General features: G+C 45.4%; 1 pseudogene; it reads left to right on the top strand.

Annotated features, from left to right (window-relative positions):
* Window positions 1-7,400: 7,400 nt before the first annotated feature.
* LOC122889627 lies at window positions 7,401-7,998 on the top strand (annotated as a pseudogene).
* Window positions 7,999-8,409: the final 411 nt, after the last annotated feature.

Consider the following 8,409-nt stretch of genomic DNA (forward strand, 5'->3'; position numbering starts at 1 on the left):
AGAGGCGCAAGCAAGGTCCCTGGGTGGGGCGGGGGGAATCTGACAAAATAAACCCTTGTGGAAAAGTCTGCTGAGAAGATAGAGCCACCCAGCAAAAGTAAGCTGATATTCTCCTGCTTTGGGAATTTAATTGTGTTGGTAACATATGTTTCTCTAATTCCCTAAATAATCCCACTGTTCTGCTTCTCTTGATGTCAGTTCTCCCCCTATTAATAAGGCCTTCAATGCCACATGGACAAAGTCATACATTTTAAGAGAAAGCAAAAGGAGCATTGAAGTCACTTCTGGTCCCAGGGAGGGTGTTGGGATCAGGGCTGCCCCATCTGAGGAGACAGCACAGGGAGCCTCCCCGTGAGGTGTGATTTGGACTACATCTCCGGCCCCCAAACCTCTCCCCCACCAGCTGTCCTAGTGCCTGACATTTCACAATGAGATGACTGCTCTGTTCTGCTTATTAAGTGTCTCGGCTCCTGGCAAGTGCGAATAGAATTAAGTTGGTCTCAGGGGTGGAGGGTGGGGCCAGCCGGGCCAGCCTGGGGCCCTTGGAGGACATGTGGCAGCTGAGACAACGTTGGTGACCATTCCCTTCCTAGGCGGCTGGCCAGCGGAGAGCCTGGGCCTTGCCGGGGAGGAACTGGGCAGACATCCTACAGCCTGAACTCCCTGTGGAAGGTCACTGCTTCCAGGAAGAGAGGCTAGGGGAGGAGACCTGAACTCCCTGAAGTTGTTTATGAGTGTACTCAGGCGAGGAAGTCCAGTGTGAAAAACAAGAGTCCGCGAGGGAGCATTGAACCAGGGCAGAGGGGACACACTCAAGGGTTAGTCAGGATCCCAAAGTCTAGGTGAGCCGGGGTGGGCGGGGGGTGATGCTGAGCAAAGCATAAACAAAGGAGACCCAGTGGGTAAAGGCCTCTGCCTTTGGCACAGGTCACGATCCCAGGGTCCTGGGATCGAGAACCCCATCGGGCTTTCTGCTCAGCAGGAAGCCTGCTTCCTCCTCTCTCTTGGCCTGCCTCTCTGCCTGCTTGTGATCTCTCTCTCTCTCTGTCAAATAAATAAATAAAATCTTAAAAAAAAACCCCAAACAAACAAACAGAAAAAACAAAGGAGGGTCTCCTGGCTGTGTCACTGGTCTTAAGGAATTTAATTAAGCACGGGATGGTCAATAGGGCCATAATAAGGTACCGCAAATTGAGTGGCTTAAAAAACAGATGTTTATTTTATTGTATTTTAACTCAATTTTATTATTTTATTTTATTCTAATGTTATTATTTTATTTTATTTTTTATTTTATTATTTTAGTTTAATTCTTAAATTTTATTTTATAATTATTTTATTTTATTGTGTTTCATATTATAGTGATTCATCAGTTGCATGCAACACCCAGTGCTCATTCCATTATATGCCCTCCTTAATGCCCATCACCCAGTTACCTCATCCCCCACTCACCTCCCTTCGAACAACTCTCACTTTGTTTCCTACAGTTAAGACTCACAGATTGCATGGAGCACTGGGTGTGGTGCAAAAAATAATGAATACTGTTACACTGAAAAAACAAAATATTTTTAATAAATAAATAAATAAATAAAAATTGAAAAACAAACAAATAAAGACTTTCTCATGGTTTCCCTCTCTCTCTGTTTTCATCTTATTTTATTTTTCCTTCCCCTCCCCTATGCTCCTCTGTATTGTTTCTTAAATTCCACATATAAATGACATCATGAAACAATAGACGTTCATTGTATCCCAGTTGGGGAGGGTGGAAATCCGAGACCAAGGTGTCTGTGGGGTTGGTGCCTTCTGAGGGTCATCAGGAAGTCTGTTCCATGCCTCTCCCCTCGCTTCTGGTGGTTTCCCACAGTAGTGGCTGCTTTTTGGTTTATAGCTGCATCTTTCCAGTCTCAGCCTCTGTGTCTCCCCATATGTCTGTGCTTTCTCTTCTTATTAGGACACCAGGCATATTGGATTAAGGGCCCACCCTGCTCCAGGATGACCTCTTCCTAACTAATTCTATATGCAATGATCCTATTTCCAAATAAGGTCACTTCCTGAGGTATTGGGAGCTAGCATTTCAGCATATGAGTCTTGGGGGTACTCGATGCGACCCTGACACCCACCTTTACTCTTCCTCGTTCACTGGGGCTTCTAATCGAAGCAAGTACGTGCCCAGCTGTCAGCAGGAAATCTAGGTGAGGATGCAGGCTCTGTGAATTGGGGATGCCAGGAGCTGAGGGAATCATACTGCGTATCTCAGACCATGCACACTCGTCCTTTTTCAAAGAAGCTCGGAGAGATTTGCTTTGAACAATGGAGTTATTAGACCTCCTTACAATTAATATCGGCCTTGTATATGATTAATACTGTTACACTTTAGGGACACTGGGCTCAGTTGGTAGAATATGGGACTCTTGATCTCCGGGTTGTGACTTTGAGTTTACTTAATAAAAAATACAAATAAAAATAAATTCTGTTGCACTTTAGCACTCCTCTGTGGGACTTGTTTCATCCCAGTGTCTCTTCAGATGTAAAATTTCCTGCTGCCTCGTGAGAAAAAGTCACTTCCTGTAATCCAGTGTCCTCTCATGCCCGAATCATAAAGGCTCTGAGTGACAGGGGACAGAAACCATCTCTGGATAATTTAGGAAGAAAAAGCCTGAATGGAGGCATTTCTTCCCCTGCCTCTGAAATTGCACCTACACACTTGTTTTCCAGATTCTGAGGCGTCCCTAAGTCCAAAATGGGAAACTCAAGGCTGCAGAGAGATACAAACAGATAGAGTTTCTGGGGACAGTGGAGGAAAAGCCTAGTGTCAGGAATGGAGAGGCCACGTAGGGTGCCTGGGCCCAGTGGAGGGCGGGGTTGGGGCCTTCATGTTCTCAGAGGCTTGGGTTCTCTGACCCGTGGAGACCGCCGGTTCTCCAAAGCTTCAGTCTAGGTTTGACACTCTCTTGGCATCCCTGACAGAGCCTGGCCCCAGGCTGAGCACAGAGGGAAAGCCACGGGAACATTTTCTGATGCATCTGAGGTGGCTTCCCATGACTTTGCCATCCCCATTGTTTCCAGCCCCTCCTCAGGCCTGCCCCTCAGCACTGCCATTAGAAGGTTCCATTAGAGCCCGCCATACCTTAAGCCCTTGGGCTCACTTTCAAGAGGAATTTCTGACAGATGAGTGCTTTCTTCCCCAGCCCCCTCTCCAATCATTCATTGTTCTTGTTGCAAATGAAGGAGAAAAGCAGGCAGGGCCTAGGCAAAGCTGCTGGGTCCCACTCTTGACACCTCCCTCGCAGAAAAGCATTTGACAACCGGTTCCCATGGCAACAGGCTTTCTTTGAAATAATTTCTTGTTCGGTGTGCCAGACCCCCGCCTTTCTCTTCTTGAGAGTAATGGCCAGCATGGAAAATGAGATCTGCTGAGACAAGGAGAGAGCGTCTGGACACACGGAGCCAGCAGGCTGGGCGGGAGGGGTACATCTCAATGTGTCTCTTGGGGGGGGGGGTGGCATGCTGGTGGTCACCAAGGGGTTAAAAGATGAGGTCTGAAAAAAGCTGACAGTGGCATCAACAGGCGCTATTTAGAGCAACGGAGTATCTGCAGAGCTCTCTAATTTTGGAAAAGGGCCATGTTCGCACATTCTGAGCCTCAAGCCTGCCCTGGGAGCGGCTGGCTTCCCTTTTTTTTTTTTTTTTGTTTGTCAGTCATGGCACGTGGGCAGTGCTTTCCCCTCAGAGGAGAGCTGCCCATGGTCCCTGGTCCTCACCCTTGTCCCCCCTTGTGCTAAGCAGTGAGAGACCCAGACTTGACTTCTGTTCCGGTGGAGGTGCCCCACACCCCCAATCTTATGTCAGAGCCTCAACTTCCAGGACCTCAGAATGGGAGGGGCCTTCAAGGAAGTTACAACGAGGCTATTGGGGGAAGGGGGTTACCAATCCAATCTGAGTGGTGTCCTTATAAGAATGGGAAATTGGAGCACACGGAAGAGACACCCGCGGTGTGCAAGCACAGAGCAAAGGCCTCGTGAGGACCTGATAAGAAGATGGTCGTCAGCAAGCTGGAGAGTGAGGCCTCAGGAGAAACCCAGCCTGCCGGCGTCTCGTTGTGGGCTTTCCAGCCTCCGGAGCTGGGAGAAATACACGTCTATTGTTTGGGACGCCCAGTCTGTGGTACTTTGTTGTGGCTGCCTGAGCAAACTAATGACTTCCCTCTGGGCTGCTGAAGCTCCACTTGTCAGACTCAGAAACGTCAGCCTCAAATCATCCTGCTGTACAACCCCGTTCGGAGAGCGTGGGGTCCTCAGGGGGTACCGGCAGGCTGGCTGCCCTCACATGAAATGCTTGTGTCTTGACATGTCTGAAGGTCTTTTCTCTCACTGGATACAGCAACCTGGGAAGTTGCTGATGGAGGCCTAGCCATCCACAGTTCCCAGCAAAAGGAGGCCAAGGTTGGTCTGAGTGATTCGGCTCAGGGAGGGCTGGCCCACACAAGTGGTTCTGTCCTTGCTTCTTCTACAGTCCTGCCTTTACCATATATGTAATGTATGTGAGATCCCGTAACGGGATTCCTTGAGGTCGGGATGCTCTTTTCTTTCGCTTGGTATCCTGGCCCCGGGGACTGTACTTAGCATGAAGACATGAAGTAAGTATTTCTGAATGCATTAATGAATCTTATTCTGGCCCAGAAAAGGAAAACTGGTGGCCTTCTGTCTCTAATGTTTTTGGGGTTTTTTTGTTGTTGTTTTGTTTTAAGAGAGGACAAAGGCTTAGGAAACTGAAGTGGCTGAGAGACAGAACCAGCACTAAGGTCTCCTGGGTGTCAGGAAACCAAGGTCTCCTGGATCTCAGCTCAGGAATAGTTCTGCTCTCTCATTCCATAACTTAACACAGGACTCACTGTGTATGAACCCGCTTCAGGAGAATAAGGACCACACCTATATTTTCAGTCAGGCGCAATGTCTCAGGGACAGCAACCAAGTATGAATGTATGTGTTATGTCTCAGAGGACCTGCTTTGACTGTGTACTTACTAGGAGTCACTGTTTCATCTTTCTATTCCCTTCACTCAGACTCTTAATGGCTACCAATGCCCATGGTTGCAAGCAAAGACAGTGCACATAGTAGCACTCAATAAAATTTTAAAAACCGAATAATGGATAAATGAAAGAAATAACTCTTAATTTTTTCCCCTGGCATTCCCAGTTCTCCAAGCTCTGGTCCCTAATTTCCAGTCTTCACAGATACAATCTTTTGCTCTAGGTGGCTTAGTTTCCTTTCTGGTCCCAGAAAAAATGCATCCATGGTAATTTTGTTCTTCTTTTCCCCCCAGACTCAGATCACTCTTCTTTTCGTTACTTGTCCATCCTGAAGTTGCCTACATCTTCAAGCTTGACTGAAGCCTCCCCTTTTGGCTTGGTGCGCAAATAAATCAGAGGATTTGGGGGGTGGAAGGCATGAGTGGCAGAAAAGGAACCTATAGAGCATTGTAAAATAGGGCTGTAAGTTAGGAAGAAAGCCTGGAGAGACAAAGACAGAGGTATTGCCTTTGCCTTTGCCACTCAGAGAAACCATGACCTTGGGCAAGTCACAAACTCTGCAGCTGAAATTTCTTCTTTTATACAGGTGGGATTTTAGACTGGACAATCTCTAAGACATTCTGGCCTTAATATTTTGACTGAGCATCAACCCAAATAGGTCCTCATCATAGAGCCTTCAACTCTCTCTTTCTTCCTCCCCAAGGCCTTGTGTGCAAAGAACCCCACTCCTCAGAGACCCTGACCCTCAATCACTCCTCTTCTCCAGCTTCAGCTTCCTCTTTAGTGGTTCTTTCCTACCAGTATTTAATGCACTGGATGTTTTTTATATATTTCAAACAAGGAGGTGGACTTAACACTTTTGTCCATGATGTAACACCTAGTATGACACCAGACTTGCCTTCCTGCTGTAAACATCCATAAACAGGATAAATATTATGAAAAAAAAAATGTGTTCAGACATTAGACTGTAGGCAGTGTAGAACTGTGATTCCTGATAGACAGGAGAAAAATGAGATGAGCCCTAGGATTGCCCTGGCTTTCTTCCAAAACACACTTTCTTGATGTTGGTGCAAGGAAGAGGGACTCAAGCAGAGACAGTGGTCGCACTGAGTTGAAGGAGAGCCAGCGTACTGGAATTTGTCAGGCAGAGTATTAGAGAGAAGCGAGCTGTGTAGAGAAAAGAGCTCCATATATAAGCATGGTGTCCCCTTGAATCTTTGGCTAAATGCTTAATTATGCCTCTATAAAAAACACTCCATATCACCAGGCAAAGAAAAGTGCAGTTTCTAAAACCAAACTTTCCCAGAGCTCACATAGGGCTTGGAGTTGTCTGAGTTATGCTAATTGAAAGAGTGAGGCCTCTGTGTACTGGGACCATTCACAAGACTCCAGAAGGCTGAATCCAGACGGCTGAATTAGCCCTACTTGGCTCCTTTTTTTTTTTTTTTTTTTTAAGATTTTATTTATTTATTTGACAGAGATCACAAGTAGGCAGAGAGGCAGGCAGAGAGAGAGAGGAGGAAGCAGGCTCCCCACTGAGCAGAGAGCCTGATGTGGGGTTCGATCTCAAGATTCTGAGACCATGACCTGAGCTGAAAGCAGAGGCTTAACCACTGAGCCACCCAGGTGCCCCAAGCTGACTCCTTTAATAAAGTTTAAAAACAAGCTTCAAAAGGTTGAAGCTTGTTCACAGAGAATTTACCTATCTGCCAGAACTAACTTTGACATCTTTAAGGGAAGAAAACAAAATCTAGGCATTCACAATGCCTAACATTCACAATGACCAGTGTATTGTCAGGGTTAAGTAGTCAGAGTCCAACCAGAGAAGCAGAATGAGTAGGAGACTATCATCTATCTATTATCTATCTACCTATCTACCTATCTATCTATCTACCTACCTATCATCACTCTATGTAGTTGACCCTTGAACAATATGGGTTTGAACTGCATGGGTCCACTTATACACGGATTTTTAAAAAAATAAATACAGTGTACTATTGTAACTGTATTTTCTCTTATGATTTTTTTAAAAGATTTTATTTATTTATTTGACAGAGAGAGATCACAAGTAGGCAGAGAGGCAGGCAAAGAGAGAGGAGGAAGCAGGCTCCCTGCCGAGCAGACAGCCCGATGCGGGACTCGATCCCAGGACCCTGAGATCATGACCCGAGCCGAAGGCAGCGGCTTAACCCACTAAGCCACCCAGGCGCCCTCTTATGATGTTTTTAATAATGCTTTCTTTTCTTTAGTTTACTTTACTGTAAGAATATAGTGTATAACATATATATAAGTGTTAATCAACTGTTTATGTTATTGGCAAGACTTCCAGTCAACAATTGGCTATTAGTAGTTAAATTTGGGGGGGGGGGTCAAAGTTTTATACAGACTTTTGACTGCAACAGGCAGTTGGTATCCCTAACTCCTGCATCATTCAAGTGTCAGTGTGTAAGAAATATGTATGTGTGCCTTTCAGCTGGAACCTCCATCTTCCAGTAATTTGCCAAAATGACCAACACAAAAAGAAAGAGGAGAGGCACCCACTGTAAGTTCTCTAAGCCTTTTAGGAAACATGGAGTCATTCCTGTGGCCACATACTTATGAATCTACAAGAAAGATGATATTGTAGATATTAAGGGAATGGGCACTGTTCAAAAAGGAATACCCCACAAATGTTACTAGGGCAAAACTACAATGTTACCCAGCATGCTGTTGGCATTGTTGTATACAAACAAGGGCAAGATTCTTGTCAAGAGAATTAATATGCATATTGAGCATACTAAGTACTCAAAGAGCCAAGACAGCTTCCTAAAGTGTGTGAAGGAAAATTATCAGAAAAAGAAGGAAGCCAAAGAGAAAGATATTTAGGTTCAACTGAAGCACCAGCCAGCTCCACCCAGAGCAGCACACTTTATGAGAACTTGAGAGAGGAGCCTAAGCTACTGGAACCCATTCCCCAAGAATTCATAGCATGAAAAGTGCAAAAATAAACAAGCAAGCAAACAAAAACCTCTCAAGACTGTAAAAAACAAAAATGGTGTGTGTGTGTGTGTGTGTGTGTGTGTGTATTTATTAGAAGAGGGTTTACATAATTAGAGGAACTGGCTAAGAGAGCCTGAAGTCCATACTGCAGACAGTCGGGAAGGAGAGATCACAGCAGACTGGAAGGGAGGAGAGAAAGAACAAAGAAGAGTAATTTCAGACCCAACTGTTGTTTGGAGTCTATGAGCTCTGGGAGGTGTGAGCCCTCTTTTACAGGCTTCCAAATGATAAAGTCAAGTCCACTTGTAATAATGTCCTTTTTATTAACTTAGAGACAACCAAATATGGACTTGAAATACATCTGTAAAATTCCTTCAAAACACCAACTAGATTTGTGTTTGATT

The sequence above is a fragment of the Neovison vison genome, chromosome 11 (genome assembly GCF_020171115.1).
Source record: "Neovison vison isolate M4711 chromosome 11, ASM_NN_V1, whole genome shotgun sequence".
NCBI classification, from domain to species: Eukaryota; Metazoa; Chordata; class Mammalia; order Carnivora; family Mustelidae; genus Neogale; species Neogale vison.